Source organism: Coenobita brevimanus, chromosome 114 (assembly GCF_032717465.1).
Source record: "Coenobita brevimanus isolate Jiangsu-jjx chromosome 114, ASM3271746v2, whole genome shotgun sequence".
In the NCBI taxonomy this organism is placed as follows: domain Eukaryota; kingdom Metazoa; phylum Arthropoda; class Malacostraca; order Decapoda; family Coenobitidae; genus Coenobita; species Coenobita brevimanus.
The window spans coordinates 23,836,066-23,847,740 of record NC_137067.1 but is presented as its reverse complement, the minus strand read 5'-3'; the positions used below and the strand labels follow the sequence as shown (position 1 = coordinate 23,847,740).

General features: G+C 40.8%; 1 non-coding gene across 1 annotated transcript; it reads right to left on the bottom strand.

The window, feature by feature from the left end:
• Positions 1–353: 353 nt before the first annotated feature.
• Positions 354–435, bottom strand: TRNAS-GCU (transfer RNA serine (anticodon GCU)). Its single transcript has one exon. It is a non-coding gene; the product is annotated as a tRNA-Ser (tRNA).
• Between the last annotated feature and the right edge of the window lie 11,240 nt (positions 436–11,675).

Here is an 11,675-nt window from a genome sequence, read left to right as displayed (position 1 = left end):
GCTGTATTCTCGTTGGCCTTGGAAACTTCATATCAGTTCTTCTATTGCGATTTATTCTGCATATTTCACCTCAATATTCTTGTGTGTTTATATTTCTGTTTGTGGTACCAACACTGTTTACATAAGTAACATATACAGATGATACAAAGGTGATGGACGCACAGTTTATCGGTGAGGAAGAAAGGTAACGATATTATTTATATAATAAGCTAGAATCCGGCCAAGAGTCCTAAGCAAAGAAATAATTTGTGCAATCAAGAGGCAGTTGCCTTTCCGTCGGGCAGGTGGTGTATTTTGCTTAAGTGATTTTAAGTACAGCACAAATACTAAAACATAAAAGGGAAAATATCGTACGACGAGGATGGGATTCGAACCCACGCAGGGAGACCCTATTGGATTAGCAGTCCAATGCCTTAACCTCTCGGCCACCTCGTCTGAGAAAAAAATTACATTCAATTATCCGGCCGATCAGACTTCTGGACAAAGTTTGTTTTTCCCATGTCCTTGTTCACCCAGCAGTGCAACGGCAGATTTAAGTGTCAACTAATTCTTGCCGACCGTATTCTAGGAGAGGACTAAGACTTACCGCAAACTGATACTCTAGTGCTGTAAGCGGGAGGCGGGCACCATCCACTCATTTGATGCACTGCTACCTTCTGGTAACCACATAGAGTAACAAGCCAAATTTCAAATGTTTTCTTGTAATCCGGGAAACAAGTTACTATGTCGGATGGTAACCATGTAATCAAATGACGGCAGGTGGTCAGGTGGGTTAAGACTAATGGGATGAGGGTCGGATGGGCTTACTCTGAGAGATAACTAGGGTTTATTGTTTCCATAATGCCACCCAGAGGCCAGCGAGGCTAGTTGCCTTCGCCTTAAATGTCGGGGCTGAGTAGCCCAGCCCCGGGACCTTATGCTCCTGATGGGACAAAAGACTGCATGATAGAATAACCTAACCGATCCTCGTGTACGTGATATAGAGGATTATTTTTGGTATATTTATAGCCGCAATTTGTATGTCTGTATCTGACCATTAAAGTGCCCAGCAGGGCCGAACTTTCTCCACGGAAGAAGAGTGATACAATCCTTTCTTCCTCATGCTCGCTATGTACGAATCAGCAAGAGACGTTTCTTGTAATAGTAGCGTAGGTGAAAGTTTTTTTAAGTGGATGTCTTTATGTGTGTCAGACTGTACAGTATGTGTCACTGATATGAACCAATAGGGATTGAATTATGATGGTATATGAAAGGACATACTACCACCGCCCACTTCAAATGTCCATGTAGGCTGGATTCGAACCAGACTCAGAAACAGCAGATCGGGGAGTGAATGCGATTATCACAGAGCCACAGAGTAACATACTGATGTAAATAACAGCCGTAAAGTTGGCCAGATAGACGTTGAGACAAATGAATGGAAGGAGAGACAATCAGATGCAGTTAGACAAACACAGATACATACGATCAGAGACAAAACAAAAGAGAGAGAATGGAAAAAAAATGGAGGCTGCAGAAGGAGACATATCGATGCAGCTGATTGATCTGGATGTATGACTGAAAAGACAGTTTTATTTGAAAGTCAGATCGATGCGCCTGATTGATTGTTTGAGCCAGTGATTGAAGAGACTCATTTAGGATTGGTGTGCTGGGGTATGAGAGGCAGACACAGGCATGAGGAAAATCTAAGGGTTTATGATAGGGGTTGGCTGTATTTAATATCCATTTGTACGATGTATACTGCGAAGATATAGATACCCAAACTCTACCTTTGCTAATGCTAACCAAATACATAACAACCTAAGTGAACAAGATCATTACAGAATCAGGAACAGGAGGTATGTCTAAGGGGAGTTAGAAGAGGTGTTGGTAATTTTCTCCATCAGTTTGTTTAAGGCCTACACAGGGGCATGGGTGCCCAAATTTACCATTCATTATGCTGGCTAAGTACAAGTCAGACCGTTGAAGGAATTAGGAAGTATGCTGGTACTGTTCTGTATTCTGTATCAATCCGTGTTAGGTCCAGTGGTGGTGAGACTGACAGCCAAGGTTTACAATTCTTCATGCTGTCCAAGCACGAACCAGAACGACAGGAGAGATGATGGATACAGGAAAAATTCTCATGGCATTCTGTACTTGTCCGTATGCTGTCCACTGCAGGGAGAGTGATAGATGATGTTTGCTCTTCCTAATGCTGGCCATATACGAATTGGGAAATTATGAGCTTAGGAAGACTTCTGATTATTCTGTACTATTCTGTATTCAGTATCAGCCCATTATGAGGTCCACTGTATGGTCAGTGATAACTAGAATTAATAATATCTCATGCCGACCAAGTACGTTTGTATAAACACCAATGCATGTGGCAGTCGAAGTGTTCTATCAGCTGCGTGTAATCAATAAAGAAGGGATCTGTACTCCCGTTGTGCAGTACATTTTGCAACACAGGACCAAGAGCTGTGAACCACTGTTCTGTGTGTTGTATTTCAGCATCCATTTATCCTATTGTCTTGACGCCTTCATTATTGTTGTATTTCATATTTACTAACTCTAGACAGCTCTAATCAACGCAGGAAAGACTTCACATATTGCAGGGGTTAATAAAGTCTGTAACTCGAGTTCTTCTAATTCTACCTTATCTGAAGGGGAGAAAAGCTTTCTGTGGTAGCAGTAATGTAACAAAAGTCGTCACAGGCTGAAAGGCAAAAAGTATTGTACAAATAATGTGGCATCATCCTGAATTTACTGTTGCTTAGAGTTCCCAGAGACAGTGACCCATCCATCCATCCATCCGTCTTCCACGTCTGTACTTCCCCTGAAAACATCTGGAGCGTTTGGACTCGCGACCAGATTACTTAGTACAGAGATTTAAGGCAAGGGTGACCAGTGATAAACCACTGGGCAGCATTATGTGAGCAATAAACTGCATCTATCCCTTAGGCTTTAGTCCTAATGGGCAACATCCATTGAGAGAGGCTTAACCCACTGGATTACAGGGCGTTCATTTATTATTTATTTAGTTACCACCCAAACAGCCACATATGGAGAAATGTCGTCCGGGCCTGATTTAATTAAAGTTGGAGTCTCCATACTTTTGTTGACTGTACAGCTGGCCACACTCCCGCGAGGGCCACAGCGTTGTCAACGCTGGCCAAGATATTTACTCTGAAACACTAGTAGAGAGATGTGTTCGAAGCATCCACAGCCAGTAAGAGAGAGTCGTACAGAGAGAGTTTGGGGGGGAGGAAGGGGGTTTGAGGAGAGTGGGGGGATACCTATGCACGAGAGGTGAGGGATGACGTCTGAAACAGATGAGTGTAAGGCTGGAAGCTATATATAATATAAATCTACAATACCTGGTAACAAATCATATATATTTTAATACCTTTATTGTCAAGTTATTACCGCTGTGAAAAGTGGCACAGTTAATGCTTGGAAACCATAAAGCTTAATGCTATTGAATATAGCAAATGTGAATCCTTAATACTGCATGCGGTAATTGTTGACACCCCTAGCACACACCTCCGTATCCTCCTTATCAAGCGTTTCCTAACACCCGACAACATTGGCTCGCTTATCTCTCGCATGATAACAGGAGTGTCATATTCTAGATACCGTACAGTACAGTAGCTTGTTTACAACTTATCACTATTTCTTTAGCACCTAATTGACTGTAATGTATCCGAATGTGTTAACTTTCATACAGTACAATACATTGTTCAGGGCTAAGACACCGTACCCTTGAGTATTGTCTGTAGCGTATAGGATGAAACTTAAGTTTGTCATTTTTCTTTTTCCCTTCTCTTATGTTTTTATTGTCATTTCCATGTCCCCTCGATCCCTGACTGCGTACGGCGTCCGACTCCTATGTCTGCGATCATATCTGTGTGATACACGAAACACCAAAATAAATGCGAGCAACATTTATATCATTTAATACAATTACAACAAACTCTGAGATTATATGATTTTTTTTTTCCCCAGTGTCAGGAGTATCAATACTACCGACACATATTTATAACATCCATCATATTTTCATCATGCCACACAAACCAGTAGTTTCATAATTATAAGGATTCAATTAAACCTAATAGAAAGGAATTTATACGAGTATTTCTAAGTTGTAGGTTATGATACCACCATAGAAAACCCATTTATATGGATTTAATCTAACAGAGGAAGCACTATCAAAATGTCTCATGGCAACTGGTTTTCAAGTGTGTGCTGGACAACTACCAGTTCAGGTTTGCTGATGCTTATCTGTTCATTGATAAGTGAGGTTTGCTCTCTCTCTCTCTCTCTATCTATCTCTATCTATCTATCTATCTATCTATCTATCTATCTATCTATCTATCTCTATATATATATATATATATATATATATATATATATATATATATATATATATATATATATATTTAATCTGCTATCATGTGAAGGTCAATGGGAGCCCTGATAACTCCACGATGCGATGACGCAACGATGCGATTTTAAACTGCTTGTTAGGTAACGCTAGATATGGGCGATGTTGATATGTGCCAGTGGTGTCAGCAGCTGCCACATTCCGGATGAAGTTACTTACATTTGTTACATGTGATTAATAAACAGCATTCTGATTCATTATTTTCAGGCAGTTTTTGTCTGTATTTTACAGCGTCCATTGCTTGGAAACGACAATAAAATAAAATACGATTAAAGTCTACAATTATGAATCTTGATCGGTTGTCTTTGTTTTGCAGTATAATATTTAAAGTTGATCTTTTTACTTTTCATGATGGCAAAAGTAACACCGAAAAAAAAAAAAATTTCTTTTAATAAATATTACACTTTTCTGTCGCCTCAACAATCGTCATATCTCGCCTCTCGTGTACAGGCACCCACCTACCCACCTCAAACCCGCTCCCTCCCTCAGTCCTGTGAATGCTTCGATCAGAGCTCACTACTAATGATTCGCGGTTACTATCTCGGCCAGCGTTGACAACACTAAGGTGGCCCTCGCGGGAGTGCGGCCAACTGTACATGAGAAAAGGCTCACTCCACCTCCCTTAGGTGGAAATTATTGCTGGGGTGGTAGTGATGATGATGATGAGGATGGTAGAACAAGTACGTAATAAACATGGGTCATATTCTCCAGTACCTACTGTAGGAGAATCTTTAACACTTCGCCTTTGTCAACATGTTTTGCTTTTTACGTCTTGTTATTCATTTGCATAGTGTTTATATCTTATATACTCGATGTTGTTTGCGATAATGTCTTGAAATAAACAATTACACACAATATGGTGCAACCTCCCTTCTGTGGTGACGTCTTCTTACTGATCATGCTGCCATCAGATATTTTAATCAACTGTTGTATTCAGTTCTCAAAGTGAAACAAATTACTTACGGTTGTAAGCACATTTTGAAATTCGCCCTTGGTTTAAATAATAGTCTGGGGATGGGATGGGCAGGATTTAAAAAAAAAAAAAAAAAAAAAGGCATTATCACTGTTAAGAAATAAAACACGGGAACACGACCACAAATCAGTTGAAAATATAGCAGAGTAAATTATGTAAAGAAGGGAAAACGACGAAGAAATGGCGTGCTTAACAGGATATAAAAACAGAAAGGATGATAACAAAGGAAGAACAACATACGAGTATACAGCTGGGTGTTAAAAGTGAAGAAAACAACGAAGAAAGGACATGTGGGGGACTTAAAGTGGAAAGAGAGGACAGGAAATCTGGCATAGTGAGGAGTCTGACTGATGTTATAATATGCAAAACCAAGAGAAAGGCTTACAGTACAAGATCTCTCCGTACACAAAGCGAGACGTGTCCATGATAATCCTGAATGATAAGAGCAAACACAGCTTAACTTCTGATCAGCTTACATACTGGTACCTTGCTTACTGGCTCTAGTCGGAGCTTCTAGTTTATCCCTTTGACTGCAAAGTAAGAAGGTTGCAATTTGTTCTTGGCTAACTTGAATGTTTTTTTTTTCTACGATAAACCTACAGCTGCCAAAAGCTAAAATTTTCGATTTTCATCGTAGCTATAAAATAAAAACTTTGTAGTTTACTCCAAGTTCAACAAGGTAGCTTTATTTAGCTGAAGAGAAACCAACTGCAGCTAAAAGGCTAAAGATGTGTAGTCGAACAGTTAGTGTGGTAATCGGATAGTCCTTATATATCATCGGCCTAAGAAGATTACATTTCAGTATCGTGTCACTTGTACCTGTTCCATCGTATTTCTTAACCTGGTTCTCTGTGACTCCACCACACAATCAGGGTCATGTTACCTCACACCCTCAGGCGTGGTGAGGCTGGCAGGGCGGCACGGTGGTGGTTTGTGCAGCAGAGTGAAGGTCCAAGTACCCTTTCCGAGGTCCAGTAGTCCTACAGCACACCAACAGGGCTGATCCCTGCACCTCTTATCACAACAACTGACGAAGGATTGAAGTAACTGGAAGAGTAGGTTTGGTAATGCATAATCCGCAAAATAATAATCGAGAGCGTCTACCATAAGTGAAACTGACCTTGAGCAAAACTTTTCTATGCGGGATAATTTCCAGGAGTGGCTTCATTTCTTTGTCTCTTACGATTTTCGAAAACGAGGTGCTCCACTGCCGTGAACTTTAATAACTATAGCAAGGCCTCGCATTAGGACCGTGCAGCTCACGTTTCACGTCCATACACTTCAGCATATTTAGCAAATCGCCTTATTAGGACCCTGACGCTCCTACGTCTATCTGGTGCTTTTGATCTCGTTCCATATGTGTCAGCAAGTCTGGTGAATCTGCTTAACGAAATAGTTTATGCCAAGATAATTTATTTTAACCTTTTCAGCAAGAAAGTATTATTGTTAATTGTTCTTGCAGGTATTAGATAATTTACGCAGCTTAGAAGAGAACCCTGGTAGTGAAGTGGTTCGTGAAGGATATATATAACCCCTTGTGTTCCGAAAGTCTCCTACGCTGCATAAAATTACCTAGTAGTGTAAAAAATATTAAAAATACTACAGGAGGCTGGTGGGCTTTGAGCGACGGAACAGAAAACAATATACAGTTATTGAAACAAGGCATACAGTACGGCATTTCAAAGTTCTTCGCGTTTTGTCTCGAAATGCAGTGTTTAGCAAGAGTCTCGATACCTATTTTGTTGATAACACCTGAGAAAGGGTAGCCTCTTTTAACCTGACAGTGGACGAAATGGCACTACCCTATGTGTGTTGCGAGAGTAACTCAGGATGTGTGTGTGTGTGTGTGTGTGTGTGTGTGTGTGTGTGTGAGAGAGAGAGAGAGAGAGAGAGAGGAGAAGGAGAAGGAGAAGGAGAAGGAGAAGGAGGAAGAGGAAGAGGAGGAGGAGTTTCAAGACGTGTATACTGAGTGAATGGACAGGGTCATTCACAAATTTCACCAAAGGAACCATGTTTATTTTGTATGATCCTCCACCAGACAGTTTTGTTCTTCTTGGGAAGGATCCGTAGCAGTGACGGGTTCAAAACTTTGTGCTCAACCTTAGTACAAAGATGAGGTGGAAATATTGCCACATAATCTATTACCCGTCCACCACCACCATACCAACACCCATAAACGTACAAAAATAATGGCACTGAGTTCAGCCAACCAATCAACTGTTTACTGTTCTACTCCTCTCTCCCTCCCACCCTCGCTGTCTCAGTCTCTTTTCCTTCCTCCTACCTTTCTCCCTCCCTTCCCTTCAGTATCTCATTCTCTTTTTCTTCCTCCTACCCTCCTCCCTCCCTCTCTGCCAGACATGCATAAATATCGGCACTCCATCATACCCCCCCACTCTGGTACGGTTCAATTTTATGCATTCATCCATCACCAAGAGCCTACCCGACCCGTGGAAGTCATGCCGATCCCTATTCACCGACGGACTCTCGCCTGAATCTTTAGTTGGCCTGGCGTGCTCGTCTCGAGCTATATTCATATGTATTCCTTGTGTATTAAATTCCACGTTAGGAGAATGGTGCATATCTATTGTTTTTTTTTTATTGTCAGTATGGAGCATTATTGTCCAGCCAGAACAGTTTTCATCAGTCTATCTTTTCCACTGACTTTTAACCTCCTCTTGTAAATGCAATGTGTCCTGGCATCTCGATATGAATGTATCTTGATTTTGCTTTCTATTTTATTACCTTCCGTTAGGAGGGTTAATGAGTGACGAAACACAAAATAGTATACCTGTATTGGAGAAGGACAAAAAAAAAAATGTATTTCAAAGCTCATCATCCTGTGTTTCAAGCTATAACGGGAGTCTTAAAACATTTGTGGTCGACTCTGCACATCCTTCCCGGCCCGTATCCATTTTACTTAGTAACTCTTGGCATCAATACAGTGATTTATATCTGGCTTCTTCCATCCATATTTGTCATTTTCTTTCCTAGTTGTGGTAACTGTTATGTAAAAATGGTGTGTATGCAGTCTTTCTCACCTACATCCATCATCCTTGGTACAATTTAAATGTGTATATATTCTTTCCCTTCTACATTAATCTTCCTTGGTAGGTTATTGCATGGGAAAACTGTCTCCCATGTGTCCCTTTCCATTCATTGTTATTACATTACCTTCCACTCAATGTTAATGTTAATATATAGAGAACAGAAAGTATATAATCCCCTCTCACTTACTGTACCCTCTATATCCACTATACTTAGCAGGTACAGAATCGCGAGTGGAACTACAAAAGTTGGGTTTTCTTCCTCTGTTTAGTTTGAGGTGAAGGGAATGGTGTTTGTCATTTAATACCTATATCCATCTAGCTTATTACTTCATAAAAGTGGTTCATATTTTTACTGCTATTTTATCGCATTCCTGCCCGCCTGTGCTAATTTTAGTGTCGAAAGGATGTGACCCTTTTATGCCTGTATGCAGCTTTCCTCGTAAATTACTAAGTAGGGAGAGTGGAACAACATTCATGGTGTTAAGTTTGATGCCAAGTGGAATGGTTTCCCTTGTCATTTATAACTCATATCCATTCTGTCTGAAAAATATTGCACTGAAATGACCTATATTTGTCCTCTTTGCAGCCATTTATATCGAGTTTCCTACCTGCTTATATCAGTGTTGGTATAATTTCAGTCTTGTAGCCATTATATCCGATAAATTATTACATCGATAGAGAAACTCATGGATATCCTTTCCCATCCATATTTATGGGTCTTCCTACCCACTTAATGTCGATACTGAGAACATGAATTTCGTTATATAATCTTCATCACATTGGTCATTGCTACTAAATTATGGCATCGTAAAAGTGGGAAATGTATCCCAACTTTCAGCCAAAATCCAGGTGCTGAGGTAATGGGTATATTGTCCTTTTTAAATAATATCAGTCTTATCTTAAATTATTGCATCGGAAGAGTGGTTCATATTATTGACATATTTATCATGCCTCCTGCCTGCTTAGTGTTTTGTAACAAGAGAATAGGATATATTTTGTCCTTTATAACTCGCATTGATTCCGTCTGGATACGACTGTAAATTTTACATGTCCGTCTTGTCAGTTAATTATTGCAAGAAAAATGCTTATATGAATTTTCTTGCAGTCATATTTTACCGTGGTCCCTCTTTGTGTAATAATGCTGGTGTCTAGAGGCTGACATATATATTTCAGTGTATGTTGCAGGTGAGTAGTATCAAGGATGTGAGGTGTACTTGTGTTACGGTTCAGAGGGTCTGGCCGGTCTTTGGTTGTCGTCGTGACACGGTAAAGTTTGAGGCAACATCAGTTTACTTAGTTCAGGTCTCGTCTCGCCTCTCCACACTGTTATTCTTGACAGGGTTATTTTGGTGTTGGACTCGTTCCTGAACAGTTGGCTGAACTGCATCATCTGTTGAGCCTTACTTATATTGGTTTTATTGTATTTCCAAGTATATGGAAGGATATCACCTGTGTGTGTGTGTGTGTGTGTGTGTGTGTGTGTGTGTGTGTGTGTGTGTGTGTAAACAATATAGCAGCCAGTTTTGATTAATTTGGATGAAAATTAGTGGAACGGTTGTGGATCAGTCAAGGAGTTGAAATACCGTTTTTGAGAACAACGGGTCGTCTTCAGGATCACATGGCAGTCATCTTAGTTTTAAACCAATTAACATTGAACTTTGTGGAAAGGTTCAGGGTAAGACAAGGATATAAAAAAATTATCTTGAGAACAGTCACTCAAAGTTCAGTGTCAGCGAGAAGCGTTAAAAGTCATGGTCACAGGGCAAGGTCAACTCAGACAATGTTGACCTGATGTGAACCAAACTTGGTGGAAGTGTTAAGTGTCAGGCAAGAATGTAGTCCTTCACTTTTGAGAACAGTCGGTCGAAGGTCAGTGTCACATGACAGAATCAAATGTTCAGCACTTACACGAGCTGTTGGGCAGGATGTTACACTCAATGAATGCCCCTTCTTGTATATACATCTCTTAACACTGACATTACTGCTGGCCGGAATCAAAAGACTGGCAACCATGTTGGTCAGTCCCGTATGTTTGTCGTCCGTCTACTTGTTTTTTCTGCCGTCAGCAGGTCACAATTTTGCGCCAATCGTTCTGAAAGCAATATAAGAAGGTAGATATCCATAAACCCTGGAAGCATGTTGTTTTTAATGAAAATCGGTCAAAAGCCCTGGGCTGGGTGGGGGGTTGAAACCCCTCAATGGTGGAATTTCTGCCACAAGACCTGTATTGTGATTTCAACAGGACAGTAAGTAATAATCCTTTTGAGAGAGAGAGAGAGAGAGAGAGAGAGAGAGAGAGAGAGAGACAGAGAGAGAAACCCTTGTCATGCTGGGGCGTCCCATTCTTATCTTCCTTCCTTGCATCATTTATCTCAATATTTCCTCACCACCTTTGTTATCTTCCAACCTTATCTACCAAATTTTTCCAGTCCTCTCTTTCTCCTTTCGTCATCGTCTTTTCTTTCTTCACGTTGTCCCACTTTGTCACTCTGTCTTATATCTGAGTCTTGTGATTTTCATGTTCTTTCCTTTTACGTTAGGTACAGTACTGAGGGCATAATGTCAGAGAGAGAGAGAGAAGGGGGGGGATGGGGCGAAGTGAGGTATATGTAGCAAGAGAGACAAGGAGAAAGAGATAAAGGAGCAGGAAGGGGACAGGACAGAAATGGCAAATGATGGAGGGAGGGAAGGAGTGTGGAGAAGGTAGGGCAAGAGAGGAGATATAACAGCAGGTATGTTGGTTGATATCAGGGACACTGTTATCATGGTGACCATCGCCCTGGCTTGGTTATCTGGGCCTTTTCTTCACACTACTTTATCTCCTTTTCCTCTCCTGTCTTCTTTCTTCTTTCCTGCCTCTTCCCCCCCGCCTTTCGTCTCCCGCCTCGCTCTCTGTTCTCTCCCTAGTTTATTATCTCCCTTCCCTGCCTCTCCCTTTTTTATTTTATTAATTTTTCTTCGCCTTAATGTAGTCCACAAGAGGTTTTGAGTCCTTTCATCCGTAGCACCCTCTTCGAATATACCGCCTCTCTCTCTCTCTCTTACCAGTAATTCCCAAATTATTCCCTGCACTGAAGATAACACAATTTTATACTGGCTTTTTGCTGAATATTTTATTAAGTTGAAGGAAGGTAAATGGCTGCCAGTCGTCGTTCAGTCAAACCTGTACTGCCAAAGGCGCCTGCAAAACTGTATAAAATTGTCGGGTGGCAGCAGCGATAAAGCCAAT